At 40.3% G+C, this 15,265-nt stretch overlaps 1 protein-coding gene and 1 long non-coding RNA gene across 2 annotated transcripts in view; both read right to left on the bottom strand.

The window, feature by feature from the left end:
* Positions 1-15,265, bottom strand: part of CLIC4 (chloride intracellular channel 4) — a 66,607-nt gene that overhangs the window by 36,890 nt on the left and 14,452 nt on the right. The window lies entirely within an intron of this gene.
* On the bottom strand, positions 11,407-13,962 carry LOC123379519. The gene is made up of 2 exons (XR_006584009.1): positions 13,360-13,962; positions 11,407-13,079 (listed from the first exon to the last, which is right to left on the bottom strand). It is a non-coding gene; the product is annotated as an uncharacterized LOC123379519 (long non-coding RNA).

Here is a 15,265-nt window from a genome sequence, read left to right as displayed (position 1 = left end):
CCCTCGCTCATGCTCTCTCAAAAATAAACGTTAAAAAAATTTTAAATACACAGGCACAAATTACAAATATAAATATATACATACCAGATAAATGTTAACTTGGAATATATAGTTCTAATGATCTCTTATTAAAAAACAAACATGTCCATGTTTTCTCAAAAATCAGAAAACCCAAATAAGGCAAAAACTTGAATAATCCCACTGACACAGAAATGACCACCAATTTCCAGGTAAAGGCTGGGTCTAAACATTCATTTTAAATGTTCTTACAAAAGGAGCAGTTCTGGGGAGCCTGGGTGGCTTGGTCGGTTAAGCGTCCGACTTCGGCTCAGGTCATGATCTCACGTCCGTGAGTTTGAGCCCCGTGTCAGGCTCTGTGCTGACAGCTCAGAGCCTGGAGTCTGCTTCAGATTCTGTGTCTCCCTCTCTCTCTGCCCCTCCCCTGTTCATGCTCTGTCTCTCTCTGTCTCAAAAATAAATAAAACGTTAAAAAAAAAAAAAAAAGGAGCAGTTCTGCTTAACTTGCTATCTGGGGCTCCTCTTACACACTCACTATTGCTCACCCTTCTCCCTCCAGGCCTCTGTTGTAATTCCTGAATTGCCTAATACCAGTATTTAATCAGAAACTTCCATATTAACTCCTACATTGCTAAATAGGGGTCAGTGGTAGATGCCATAAATATTTTAATGTTTTACTAATTCAAGGTTAAGGAATGGCTCACTTAGAAAACCTAGTTTAATCAGTTGTTAGAATAGTCATTTTAAAACACCCAAGAAGGCAAGTTTGAACTCCATTCCTCCTTTGTGACTAAGGGACTGGGGGGAGAGGGGGGGCCGCAGGGGGTGACTAGGGTAAGAAAGACAAACTAGGAACTTAAGGTAAACCTGTGCTCCTGACCATTAAATTATTTTCCTTGACATACTTTCTAAGGAATGTATATAACAATATGCTGCTAAAAGAGTAAACTTAAAAACCTTAAGGCTTCATTTACCTTTACTGTGGATTCTACCTAAATTTGCTATCTGAATACACTAAATGGCTTGCTTTGATTTAGATTAACTTAAAAGTCTCAAAACAACATGATAAATGGGCAAAGTCACCTGGTTTCTATTATTCATTTCTTCAGAGATTTTCCTAAACACATGCTAGAACCAAGGTTTAGAGTCCTGAGGTTTAACAAGCCTTCACTCGTCTACAGGGTCTGCAGAGCATGTCAGAAACAGGGTTCAGAATCAGACATCTGGGGCGCCTGGGGGGCTCAGTAGGTTAAGCGTCCGACTGAGGCTCAGGTCACGATCTCGTGGTTCACAGGTTCGAGTCCCACGTCTGGCTTTGTGCTGACAGCTGGGAGGCTGGAGCCTGCTTCCCATTCTGTGTCTCCCTCTCCCACTCACACTCTGTGTGTCTCTCTCTCTCTTCAAAAATAAACATTAAAAATTTTTTTTAATAAAATAAATTAAAAGAAAGAATCAGACATCTGGATTTTGAATCCTGACTTCACTACTTATTAGATGTGTAATCTTTAGTAAGTTACTTAACATCTGTGAAACTGGACTTCCTATGCCATGTTATTAGGGGGTCAAGTCTGTTAGGGTACACACAGTTCTTGGCACATGGTGAGAGTTTAGTAAATGTTACTTGACTTTAAAGACACTTCATGCACAGAACTCAAGCCCTAACAACAGGTTTTTAAGTTGGAGCACTTAGTCATTAGAATCTCCAGTCGCTTTATTCTTCCAGAAAATGAGAGAGGGAAAAGAATCACAGAACTAAGTCTACAAATAAAGCCAAAGGATACGGAGTGGAACAATTCCTGTATCCCAAGCTCTGGCGATGTAAATAAAGCAGCCAATGGCAGGGCCTGGGAAAGACCTCAGTTGCTACCATTTTCTTGTTCAGTATCACCAACTCCTGAAGTCCACCGTGCAATTTAGAGAAGAACTGATTCGTGTGAAATTACATGAGGATACCCAACTACCAGGGTTAGATGAAACTCCAGGCTAGGCTGCCTGAGTTCACATAAAACATTTACCTTACTGAAAATGAACTCTCTACTCTCCCAGAACAAGCTCTTCACATGTATTAAACCTAGTTGATCCTTGCATTCTCTAATTCAGCAGAGGACGGTGGTTAATTAAGAGCCAGACTCACACAAAGCCACCACTTCCTGTGTGACTTTGAAAAAGTGACTCAACCTCTCTGGGCCAGTCTTCCTCGGGCATAAAATGGAAACAGTAACAGGACCTACATTGGATTGTTGAGGGGAACTGAATGAGATAACACACCAAAGGGCTCAGAACAGCACAACTGCTCTAAAGCCAAGACACTGGGAGGGAGTTATTCACTGCATACCTTTTACACTCTCACATTTTTTGATATTTGTACTATGCACATGAATCTTTCGTCTTAAAAAAAAAAGAAAAGAAGCAAGGCGGGGTGCCAGGGTGGGGGTGCCAGGGTGGCTCAGTAGATTAAGTATCCAACTCTTGGTTTCGGCTCAGATCACGATCTCGCAGCTTCCTGAGTTCAATCCCCACACTGGGCTCTGTGCTGGCAGCACGGAGCCTGCTTAGGAGTCTTTCTCTCTCCCTTCCTGTGCATCCCCCACTCACGCTCTCAAAATTAATAAAGAAAGTTTAAAAAAAAAAAAAAAAGGCAAGCAAACAAAAGCCTTCCACCCCAAACATATGAAAATGAAGTAAAACAAAAGCTACAGAATGAACGTGGAAAAGTTCTGAAGATGAATGACAGAGATGTGACAGAATGCACAGGAGCAGCATTCTCACATCTCAGGCTACGGAAAAGTCCACAAGAAGTGCGTTTAAAATGCAGATTTCCAGGCCTCACCTCCAGACATTCAGATTCAGTAGGTCTCTGGTGAGGTCCAGGAATCTGCAATTTTTAACAAGTGTGTCAAGCAATTCAAATTCTGATGCATTTGGTGGGCAGACCACATTTTGGTAAACACTGGCCCAGAAGAAAAATGTGCCAAGAAATAAAGACTGGAACGAAGTTTACTCCACAGTTAGACTTTGAATTTGAATTCCTCGTGATGCCTTTTGGACTCTGCTCTTTGTAGGCCAGCAACCTGGTCACTATTTGTTAGAGGCAGGTTGGGTACATAACAGCCGCCTCCCATATTTTAAAGGAATACTACGCTATCTGGCCTCAAACCAGGGCATATCAAGACTTAAACGAAGCCAACCTAAAGCCCTTTAGAAACCGAAACACTCACACTCAAGAATATTCTTAAAAAAAAAAAAAAAAGTTTATTTATTTATTTTGAGAGAGACAGAGACAGAGAGGGACAAAGAGAGAGGGAGACAGAGAATCCCTAGCACAGAGCTGATGCAGGGCTCAAACTCATGAAACCATGAGGTCATGACCTGAGACAAAACCAAGAGTCAGATGCTTAACCTACTGAGCCACCCAGGTGCCCCAAGAACATTCTTATTTACACAAACTAAGAAGCAGAAGCAAAACAAGGTAACAACAATGTTTCTAAGGGTTTGTCTTACAGCCAAACAATGTCGAGGAAATAATGGTGTCAGGAGTCCTCTATAGATCAAGTCCTTTATGCTGTGGGATGGTTAGATCTGGTTTAAAAGAACTATAATTGTAATTGCTATATTACATTACTAGATGATGTGACTTCTCAGGAGGAAAAAAAAAAGATTCTACTATAATGTTAGGGACAAGGACCAATACCTGAATTGAAAAACAGAATGGGGGGGGAGGGGGGCGCCTGGGTGGCTCAATCAGTTAAGCATCCAACTTTGGCTCAGGTTGTGATCTCGCAGTCCGTGAGTTCGAGCCCCACGTCGGGCTCTGTGCAGACAGCTCAGAGCCTGGAGCCGGCTTTGGATTCTGTGTCTCCCTCTCTCTCTGCCCCTCCCCCACTCATGTGCTCGCACGCATGCGTGCGCTCTCTCTCTCTCTCTCTCTCTCTCTCAAAAATAAATAAAAAACACTAAAAGAAAAGAACAGGTTGGGTTTTCCACTTAGAAGCCATGTAACTTTACACTAGGCAAGTCACTTAACGGCTTTGCCTTTAGTTTTCTCTTGTAACGGGCAGTCCTAGCGTAGGGGTTTGGGGGTGGAGACTGAGTTACAGAAGCTGGAAACTACAAGGTTGTGATACAAGAATATATTCCTACTCTTAGAGAGCACAATGTATGGAACTTCAAGAAAAGGAGCAAATGATAAAGCAAATGGGGTAACATATTAATAGGTAAACCAGGTAAAGGATGGTCTTTGTACTGTTCTTATTCCTGCAACTTGAAAGTTTGAAATTATTTCCAAATTAGTCGTTTTTAAACTATTCATTTAGTTTCCACTTCTGTCCTAATAGTTTCTAACTATAACTCATTTTTAATGTACCATTTATATATTATCTCCAAGGGTAGATAAAAATCAATCTTTTTAAATTAAATTTTTTTGCTTTTCAATCATTCATCAACCGTACGAGGACCGACACTAAATCCTGGAGATCCGGTGCTGGATAAGAAAAGACTGTCCCTACATTTGTAATACCTATGGTCTACAAAGCTGAATCTGAATAATTTAAGAATGTTAGAACACACTAAAAAATGAAAATCAAAATAGGATACAGTGAAACTCAAAATACATTCCCCAACCTCATCACAACTGAAACAGCACTTCAACATTTTCTCAAAAGTGTCATAAACATCCCCCAATAAATCACGGTTCTGGGAGTTTCAGTTTTATGGGCTTTTGCCATGGCTGCTCCTCTGCGTTGGTGATTCAGCTTTTAACAGGAGACTTGATGTTCTTTTGCTTTAGTCTAAATCACTGAACTGAGAAAGCATTCAAAACTGCACAAAACATGTCTTTTCACTTTATTCTCAAATACAAAAAAAGGAGGGAGCAGGTAGAAGAATAGACAAATTGATCATACTTTACCATCTAAAATAACCTTCTAAAATTTACAGTTATTACTAAAGTCATCGAGATTCAAAGTTACTTGAAGGCAGTTGGGGGAAATCACTGAAATACACAGTTCAGCCCACTGTCTTAGCTACATGTCAGGGTTTAATGATAAATCTTCCTTTTGTAAGCTGCTGCTTCTACCCACAACGATGGAGAGTGAAACCTGTTGAAAGGCAAACAATTCGTTTTCCAGTAGTTTCTAAGGCTATTTATTTCCTTTAGTAAATCACCACATTACGATTCAATTATCCAATGTAGCTGATAGTTTAACTTAAGATTTAAAAAAGCCTGTAAACATGTACCATTGTCTTTAAAAATGAGGTCTTTGACACAGTTCTCACTTCTTCCTCAAGATGATTTACCAACCCGTGTCCCCGAGGACCCTACACCACGATTCCGTTATCCCCTCCCGTTCAGCCTGTACAATAAGGCCACGTGAATCAGACACTTTTGTGACTCAAATCACATCATCTTCCACAAAAATGCCCAGTGCCACACCTGTCCTTCAGGTGAAGCTCAAGCCTCACCTTTAAGAAATCTTTCTAGATCACTCTAGCCCAAACCAGTTAGTTACCTGTCCTCTCACCTTCTACTCTGGCTTCTCAGACTCTGATGTCAACACAAATCATCAGAAGATCATGTCAAAATGCAGCTTTGGCTCCAGGAGATCTGGGGTAGGGCTCAAGATTCTCCATCTCTTACAAACTCCAAGGGCATAGCAAGCCTGTGCCACTTACTTAACAATGAATACTGAGTTGCCTTGTGATCTCTTAAATTGTTACTGTGTATTACCAGTTTCCTATTCATATCCCTGCACAGTTATCTCCTGAGCTAGCCTGTAACTTCACTGAGATGGCATCCATTTTTTTCATCTTACCATAGGACCTCATCTGCTACAGATGCTTTACTATTTATTGGCTTTCCATTGACTGCTAACAATGAAAGCTTCTGAGTTACAAAAAACGTGCCCCAGGTTATTAGCATAGAAAAAAATATATTTATTAAAGTCAAATCTTCTTGATTAATGCTTCTCAAAAATTTAAATTAGTTCTCCAAGTGAACCTGGAACACAGCTAGCAAATTACAGAAGCCACTATAGCAAACTCTGAGAATTGCCTGCCCAGTATCCATTCTCCTACTTGTTATTGCTGATAGAAGTCCCATTTATAAAACGGGAGTGGGGCACCTGGGTGGCTCAGGCGGTTAAGCGTCTGACTTCAGCTCAGGTCATGATCTCGCGGTTTGTGAGTTCGAGCCCTGCGTTGGGTTCTGTGCTGACAGCTCAGAGCCTGGAGCCTGCTTCGGATTCTGTGTCCCCCTCTGTCTCTCTCTCTGCCCCTCCCCCTGCCCATGCTCTGTCTCTCTGACTCTCAAAAATGAATAAACGTTTTTAAAAAAAGTTTTAATTTAAAAAATAAAATAAAATACAAATAAAATAAAAGAGGGGCACCTGGGTGGTTCATTTGGTTAAGTGTTGGACTTCAGCTCAGGTCATGATCTCGAAGTTTCTGAGTTCAAGCCCCACGTTGGGCTCTGTGCTCACAATTCAGAGCCTGGAGCCTGCTTCAAATTCTGTGTCTCACTCTCTCTGCCCCTCCCCTGCTCACCCTCTGTCTCTCTATCTCTCTCAAAAATAAAAGAAACATTAAACATTAAAAAAGAAAGAAAGAATTCCCATTTTTGATCAGGTATCCATTCTGTCCTTCCCCCAAGGGACACAGGGGAGGATGACCCAATCCCCAATACTAGGAGTAAATCCTGACTAATCCTAAGCCAGTCATGATAGCTCCATTCCTCTTGCCAGTGATTAGTGGCGGACCTGGTGACTAGCCCCAGGTCTGGTGGACAAGAGTCGCGTGAGAAAAGTTTCCTGCTCTTAAAACAAAGACACCAGAAGAGGAAACCTTGAATGTGAAACCTCTGGCTGCTGTGGCCAACTCGACGGTAGCCAGAGGCTGCAACCAACCCCAAAAAAGAGCAGAACTGAGAAATGCAGATTTGTGTGGAATAAACAGCTAATATACCAAGTGAAAAACTGTATACTGCAGTAAGTGCAGTAGGAAAGCAAAGTAGTAAGAGGAAAGAGGAAAGCAAAGTAGTAAGAGTAAGGGTAAAGAGCACCGACTTTGGATGGTCCTAAGAGCTCTCTTAGAGCTAAAGACAGACAAGGAGTCCGCCATGCAAAGCGCCAGCATGAGTACGACAGAAAGTGGTATTGGCAGGGGCCAGATCATGAGCTTCTAGACCAAATTAAGGAGTCTGAATTTTACCTCTGCAAAGGGAACAATTTATTCTCCCATGTAACAAATGTTGGCCCAGCGCCTCTCGCGCAGAAAGAAACCACTGCACACGATGGTTCATCAGCAAGGTCTCCGGAAGCAGAGTGTCTGGTTTGATATATGGGTCCTTCTGCTTAACCTGCTGTGTGATATTGGTACCTACTTAACCTCTCTGGGACTCAGCTTCCTTATATGTCAAATGGGGAATAATACGACCTCATAGTTAGGAGATTAAATGAGTTAATATGACAGTCTCTTAAAACACTGCCCAGCATCTGGTTAGTGCTCAGTAACAAAGTATGTGCTAAGTAGAGAACAGTTTCCAGACTTCACTGAGCTTGGGGAAAATGCCAGAGAGCAGGGTAACGGGACACCACTGAAGGGTAGGGGCATATGAGGGCAACTTCCAACTTCCTTTTTAAGACAATAAGTAACACTTGCTACCATAGGGAGAGCAGGTTGGGGGCATGGAGCTGGTGGAGAACGTACACTGGGAGATTGAGAATGTAGCCTGGATTAGGGGCGCCTGGGTGGCTCAGTCGGTTAAGCGTCCAACTTCAGCTCAGGTCGTGATCTCACGGTCCGTGGGTTCGAGCCCCGTGTCGGGCTCGGTGCCGTCGGTTCGGAGCCTGGAGCCTGCTTCGGATTCTGTGTCTCCCTCTCTCTCTGCCCCTCCCCCACTCACGCTCTATCAAAAAAATGAAGAAACGTTAAAAAAAAAATTAGAATGTGGCCTGGATTCAAGGCAATGGAGCTGGAGAGAAATGCGTGGATTAAACTGAACCAAGAGGATACAACCCTAAAGACTTGTGGGTGGATGACCTGCATGTGGGAAGTGAAGTCAAAAAAAGAAATCAAAGAACTAGATTTCTGGTTTGAGGAACTGGGTAGAGGAAAGCCTCAAGATAGGGGTGGGGGTGTGCCTTTACTTTGCTAGAAGACAGAGCAATCCCTCAAGAGATGACCATACAACTACCACCATGGCTTGGAAATATTTCTCAAGTGTGAAAGGCTACAAACCAAAACTGACCCTGTTGACCTCAGGACACACTTGGGGCGGGGGGGGGGGGGGGGGGGGGGAGGGTTATGACTTGATACACTTCTGCACTACTTGGTTTCTCCTTTTTTTTTTTTTTTTGGATTTAAGAACATTCTAAAAGAAAATGTTCAAAATGTTTACCCATTTTATTCCTGTCCCTAACCACTGCCAAAATACTAAACTGCTTAAAGATGACGGAACTTCTTTAGAATTCTTCATATTGCTTGAAAAAATGCTGAATGCAAAGTAATCGGGAATTAATGACAGTTGAGAAAGATTCTATTGAGGACATCTGTTCTGTTACATGTTGGAAACATATGCTGAAAATGAAAACAAAAGTTCTAATCTATACTCAAATCAAATCTGAAATGTCTCAGCTAGAATCGTTTGCTAAAACAAAGTGTCAGATATACAGTGACCAGACTTTACATCTAAGCACAACAAAACTATAGCAAAAACAAGTTCTGCTGCAATGTTTCATTTACATTCACCCATCAAAAGCCTAAGATAGGAGGAACAAAGTCTATTATCTCTTCAGAGAAAATTATATGCCACATGTAATTAAAAATACTAAATGCCAAGTCAGGAAAAAAAAAAAAAAAAGGCGACCAAAAGTAGAACCCCTTTTCCCATCTGGATCAAACTGGATTCTACTCCCCATAGGAATCAAACACAACAAATGAAATGTCACAACGTGGCCTACGAACAAGCTAACAGCTAGTTTCATTTAGCAGCTTCTATCTCACTTGAGATGCACTATTATGAAAACACTTTATATATAGTAATTCTCACAATAACCATATGAAGTTAGGTATTATTTTCCTCATATTTCAGATAAGGAAACAGATTTTGAGAAGCTTAAGTAACCCGTCTTAGGTCCTACAACTGAGGAGGAGCAGAACCGAGTTTGATGGCTGAGGTCCATGCTATTAACCATTCTCATAATTTCTTACACCAAGGTTAGAAAGAGACGCTGGACTCCTACCTGCTTAATCTCATGATTTTGGGGTACAACCACCACCTCACTCATATGCACATTACTACCAAGATAAATCCCCTGACCTACAATCAATACAATGTAATCGACAAATTTCATTTCAAATTTTCTAGGAGCCATATTTTAAAGAGTAAAAAAGAAACACGTGAAACTACTTTAAATAATATCTTACTTAATTCTATGTATCCAAAACATTATTTCAACACGTAAATGACACAAAAAAATATTACATTCTTTTCTTTGTCCTCAATCTTTGAATTCTGGTATATATTTTATAGTACATCTCAATTCAAACGAAACACATTTCAAGCACTCAAAAGCCACATATGGCTAGTGGCTCTCACACTGGTCAGCAGACGTCTAGAGAAAAAGCCTCTGAATAACCAACACCAAGGTCACCAAGACCACATACTAAAGGTCATGTACCTGAACTCATCAAATCAACATTCAAGCTCTCAGAAATGATTTCTTCTTATTCCAAACAAATTTTAACAAGTTTGTCTACCTGACTTACCAAACTACAACAGATGACAACAGAAAAGTAAAGGAAATGGACTGCATGAACACAGCTGAGCGGGCAAAGGAAGAAACAGAAAACACACAACAGAAATACACACAGGCGTGCACACGTAAAAAGGAGATCTAGGTTCAAAAACCGTAACAGTTGATGACACTTAGCAAAAAGGCAAAAACAGTCTTCGATACCTCAACAGTTCCCCAGGACATGGCAGCATTATGGAATTCATCAGAATGCTGGCATTAAGTGGCAGTTAAATTCAGCATTTTAAGGGACACCTGGGTGGCTCAGTTGGTTAAGCATCCAACTGTGGCTCAGGTCACGGTCTCTCTGTTCATGAGTTCGAGCCCCAAACTGGGCTCTGTGCTGCCTGTGCAGAGCCTGCTTGGGATTCGTTCTCTCTCTCTCTCTCTCTCTCTCATTCACTCAAAATAAATAAACTTAAAAAAAAAACAAATCAATTTGAAAACTCTCCGTACCATCTTTGCAATTTTCCTATAAATCTAAAACTACCCTAAAATTATAAACTTACCTTGAAAAAAAAAATTTGAGGGGCGCCTGGGTGGCTCAGTTGGTTAAGTATCCAACCTCGGCTCAAGTCATGATCTCACAGTTCGTGAGTTCGAGCCCAACATTGGGCTCTCTGCTCTCAGCACAGAGCCTGCTTCAGATCCTCTGTCCTCCCCCATCTCTCCCCCACCCCCACTTCTCTTTCTCAAAAATAAATAAACATAAAAAAAATTTCTGAGGGGTGCCTGGCTGGCTCAGTCAGTAGAGCATGTGACTCTTGATCTTGGGGTTATGAGTTCAAGCCCCACATTGGGTATAGAGTTTACTTTAAAATCTTTTAAAAAATAAAAAGAAGGGGTGCCTGGGTGGCTCAGTTGGCTAAGTGTTCAACTCTTGAGTTTGGCTCAGGTCTTGATCTCACAGTTTGTGGGTTTGAGCCCCACATTGGGCTCTGCGCTGACAGCATGGAGCCTGCTTGGGATTCTCTCTCTCTCTCCCTCTCTCTCTCAAAATAAATAAATAAACCTTTTTTAAAAGAAAAAAGGAAAAGAAAAAGAAAAAAAACAGTTTGAGGCTTCTGGTATGGTCAAATAGTTCCCACAAATCAACCCTCTACCCCGATAACAATGATAACTTCCACACAAAAGCAACCACTTGTTGGGGCGCCTGGGTGGCTCAGTCGGTTAAGCAGCCGACCTCGGTTCAGGTCATGATCTCACGGTTCGTGGGTTCGAGCCCCACATCGGGCTCTGTGCTGACCAGCTTGGAGCCTGGAGCTGCTTCGGATTCTGTGTCTCCTTCTCTCTCTGCCCCTCCCCCACTTGTGCTCTGTCTCTGTCTCTCAAAAAATAAATAAATGTTAAAAAAAAGAATTTTTTTTTTTAATTTTTTTTTTCAACGTTTATTTATTTTTGGGACAGAGAGAGACAGAGCATGAACGGGGGAGGGGCAGAGAGAGAGGGAGACACAGAATCGGAAACAGGCTCCAGGCTCTGAGCCATCAGCCCAGAGCCCGACGCGGGGCTCGAACTCACAGACCGCGAGATCGTGACCTGGCTGAAGTCGGACGCTTAACCGACTGCGCCACCCAGGCGCCCCAAGAATTTAAAAAAAAAAAAAAAAAAAAAAAAAAAGCAACCACTTGTGGGCACTGGAGAGTAAACAAAAGCAGCAGACATCGGAGGGGAGCTGACACTTGGAAGAAAGGAAAGACGCTGCACAATTTTCCCCAATTTTTATCTTTTAATCTTGTGCCATGCAGGGCAGCTAAACTCCAAAAGGTTCTGCTGGCTTGAAGAACAGCATTCAAAGCACCACTGGAAAATAAGGCAGAACACCATAAAAAAGACAGCGGGAGAACCAGAGCCCTAAAATCTGCATAAAACTCTGCCTAAATCTCTAGCTAATGCCCAGCACACACAGGCACAGTACAGAATCCAAGCAGAGCAGCTAACAGAACTGAACTGAAATTTGAGCTGCCACCCATCATGGGGGAAAGAGTTTTGCACTTTGAGTTCAGTTCGTTCCTGCTTTAAAAAAAAGAAGAAGCAAAATCCATACTCTTCAAAGGAACATAACCAAATCCAAAGCTTCTACAACTTGCCATTCACAATATCCAGAATGCAATCCAAAATTATTCCCAGGAAGAAAACAGGAAAACACAACCCATTCTCAAGAGAAAAAAATAATCACATAATCATGGACACACCCTTTGTTGACCCAAATGGTATAATTTACAGGCAAGGATTTTCAAGCGGTTATTATCACTATGCTCAAGAACTTAACAAAATATAGATGTTCATCATAAAGGAAGATAAAAAATTTCAGTAAAGACTGAAAAGAAAATGGAAATTCAAGAACTACAAAATATACTATCTGAAAATTTTTTAAACCACTACATGGGCTTAACAATAGAACAGAGAAAAGAAAGAGAAACGTTTATGAATGGGAAGACAGATCCAAGAAATTAATCAGAAGAATTTTTTTAAGGTGAAAATATCAACAGTCTCAAAGACCCATGGGAAAATATCAAAAGGCCTACATTTTTAATTAGAGTCTCAGAAGGAGAGAAAGAAAAAGAATGAGGCATAAAAATTTTCAAGAAAAAATGGCCAAACTTTTCCCAAATGAAGACAAATCTACAGATGCAATAAATTTCATGAACATCAAGATTAATGTAAAGAAAGTGACAGCGAGGTTAATCACAATTAAAATGCTAAAAAGCAAAAAAATAAAAAAATAAAATAGTTGGGAGAAAAAAAACACACTGCACACAAACAATGATTGGAATGACAGTGGAATTTTCATCAGAAATAACAAAAGCCAGAAAATATGGAACATTTTTTAAATGCTTAAATAAAAATAACAACAAAAATCACCCCAAAATCTTATATCCACCAAAAATATCTTTAAAGAGTGGAAATAAAATCAAGGCATTTTCAGATAAAACTATGTAGAATTTGCACGTCTGACATTTAAATAAGTGAATGTCTGGAATATAGAAAACTAACTTGTGCTTATTAATATTGTCATGATTATATTACTATAAAAAGAAACACGTGCCCTTTACAATTAGTCATTCGCACTTTGGTCACATACAAAAAATGAATCTCCACCTTTTTCATTGTAAGACTCATTCTTTTAACATATTGTAAACAAAGACAAATTCACTGGGGCGCCTGGGTGGCTCAGTCAGTTGGGTGTCCGACTCTTTAATCTCAACTCAGGTCTTGATCTCAGGGTTGTTGGTTCAAGCCCCTCGCTGGGCTCCATGCTGGGCGTGAAGCCTACTTAAAACAAACAAACAAACAAACAAACAAACAAACAAACAAAAAACAACAAAGATACATTCACTAACTTCCAGAGTCTTCCTCTATCAGCTGAAGACAAATATGTTGGGGTTGGGGGGAGCGGGGAAGGGAAGGGTGAAATTCTTATGCTAGTCAAAATCCAGCAGCCCACTTTCACTAAGGGCTTTAAAATACACACGCTGTAGTATCAACTACATTCAGAAAGAGTCCTGAGAGTAAAAGAAAACTTCCTCCCCCAACTGTGTATGGCAGCTACCTGATTTTAGTGGATGAGAGGTATTTCTCTTCATCAACAAGTTCCCAGACCTAGAAATTCCAGTAAGAGTTCGGAAGTAGGGTCAAAAATCCAACTTCTCCCTTTGTAAAAAATATGAATTCTCCATGAAGTTCTTTTTTAAGAGATTACACTTTAGATAAACAAAATAAAAATAAAGAATTCAGAGAATACATAAGGTATGTGAGCGACTTTAACAACAGACTTACATGATACGGTTATGCACAGGATATTGGCTATAAAGATATACATCACAGTACTGCTTAATAGCTAAATTTTGGACCTGTAAATGACTAAGAACAGTGGAATGATAATGATAACAATGAACAATGAAAAAGTGCATTCATAAAAGTGCTACAGAATTTTAACGTAAAATATTAGCAGTCAATAAACATATGAAAGAATGAATCATTCTCTGGTATTTTATTTGGGATTATCTATGTTTAAAGTGTTCACTAAAATATCTTACAAAATAAAATTTTTAAAATTATATATACCCAGGGTGCGTGGGTGGCTCAGTCAGTTGAGAATCTGACTCCGGCTCAGGTCATGATCCTGTGGTGTGTGGGTTTGAGCTCCACATCGGGCTCACTCTGCTGTCAGCATGGAACCCATGGCGGATCCTATGTCCCCCTCTCTCTCTCTGACCTTCCCCTGCTCACGCTCTCTCTCTCAAAATAAATAAAACATTTTTTTTAATTACAAATAAAAAAATAAAATTATTATTCAACAATGTACCGTAGCTGCAAAAGTGAACATTTGGGATTCTTGTCTATCTTCCTGGCTAGCCTAAAATCAATATCAAATAACTGAATAGTACAAGATAGCATGTTTATTACTGAAATTTTTACTTGCTATTTCAACACACAGGTGCATTAAATATGATAAAGGCAAATTCTAACTTACAAGAGTTCTGTATCTGTCTTATTTTAGACATACAAACAAAACCTTCCCTTTATCTTTTAAGTAGCTGATTTTCAGGTAGTTCATTTGGAAAATAGAACATGCTTCTAGTCAAAGAATTCACTCATGAAATATTCTTCATTTCTCGGACAAACTGCCCTCATTGTCACTGAGAATTTTTTATTTAAAGAGAATTTTTATTAGCTCCATTTGTATTTGTTTTCTGATAAACTGCATCTAATTATGAGAATTCATTTATCTGGATCAGACTTTTAAATCTCAGGTCTCAACTTTCTGTCTGGACCTAACTATCCAAGACTGAGGCTACTCTGGCATATAAAATAAATCTGGACTAGACTGGACATCGGTTGTAAGAAACACACCCACTTTACAGATGAGAACAACAATTTGAACCTGGTCTTCCAGTTACGTAATTTGAAGACTCTAGGCCTTTAAACCCATCTGTTATTAAGCTTAGATCAATGGCTATCTAGTGAGCCCTAATCATAAAACCCAAATTACAGGTCTCAAGCTCAATAATTGAATACTATTTTTATCTCTGTCATTTTACTATGAGGTAACACAGAACCCAACACCAAAAACAGATTTAAAATTCTCTTGCATTCATCTATCCCCAGACTACAGATACCAATTTGCCCAAAAACTCTTATAGATATTTACTGAATTAGTGAGTTTTCCCCTATATAAAGATTGTGTTGGGTGGAAAATATGAAAGATGAAGTAAACAGTCCCTGATCCTTGACCTCCTAGAATTCACATTCTGGCCCGCAACAAAGATATGATGAGAAATGACTGAGATGAGGGTCAGAAACATACAAACACCAAATATTCCAGAGAGACAGGAGGAAGGATTAGCTCAGCTGAGGGAGGCACAAGGTCAGAGAAGGAGCTAAACCTTGGAGGGCATTTGGTTTCAGGAGCTAAAACCCTTGAAACTATATGTTAAGCCACACTTTTTACAGAG

Source organism: Felis catus, chromosome C1 (assembly GCF_018350175.1).
Source record: "Felis catus isolate Fca126 chromosome C1, F.catus_Fca126_mat1.0, whole genome shotgun sequence".
Classification (NCBI taxonomy): domain Eukaryota; kingdom Metazoa; phylum Chordata; class Mammalia; order Carnivora; family Felidae; genus Felis; species Felis catus.
This window is presented reverse-complemented; position numbering and strand designations above follow the sequence as displayed.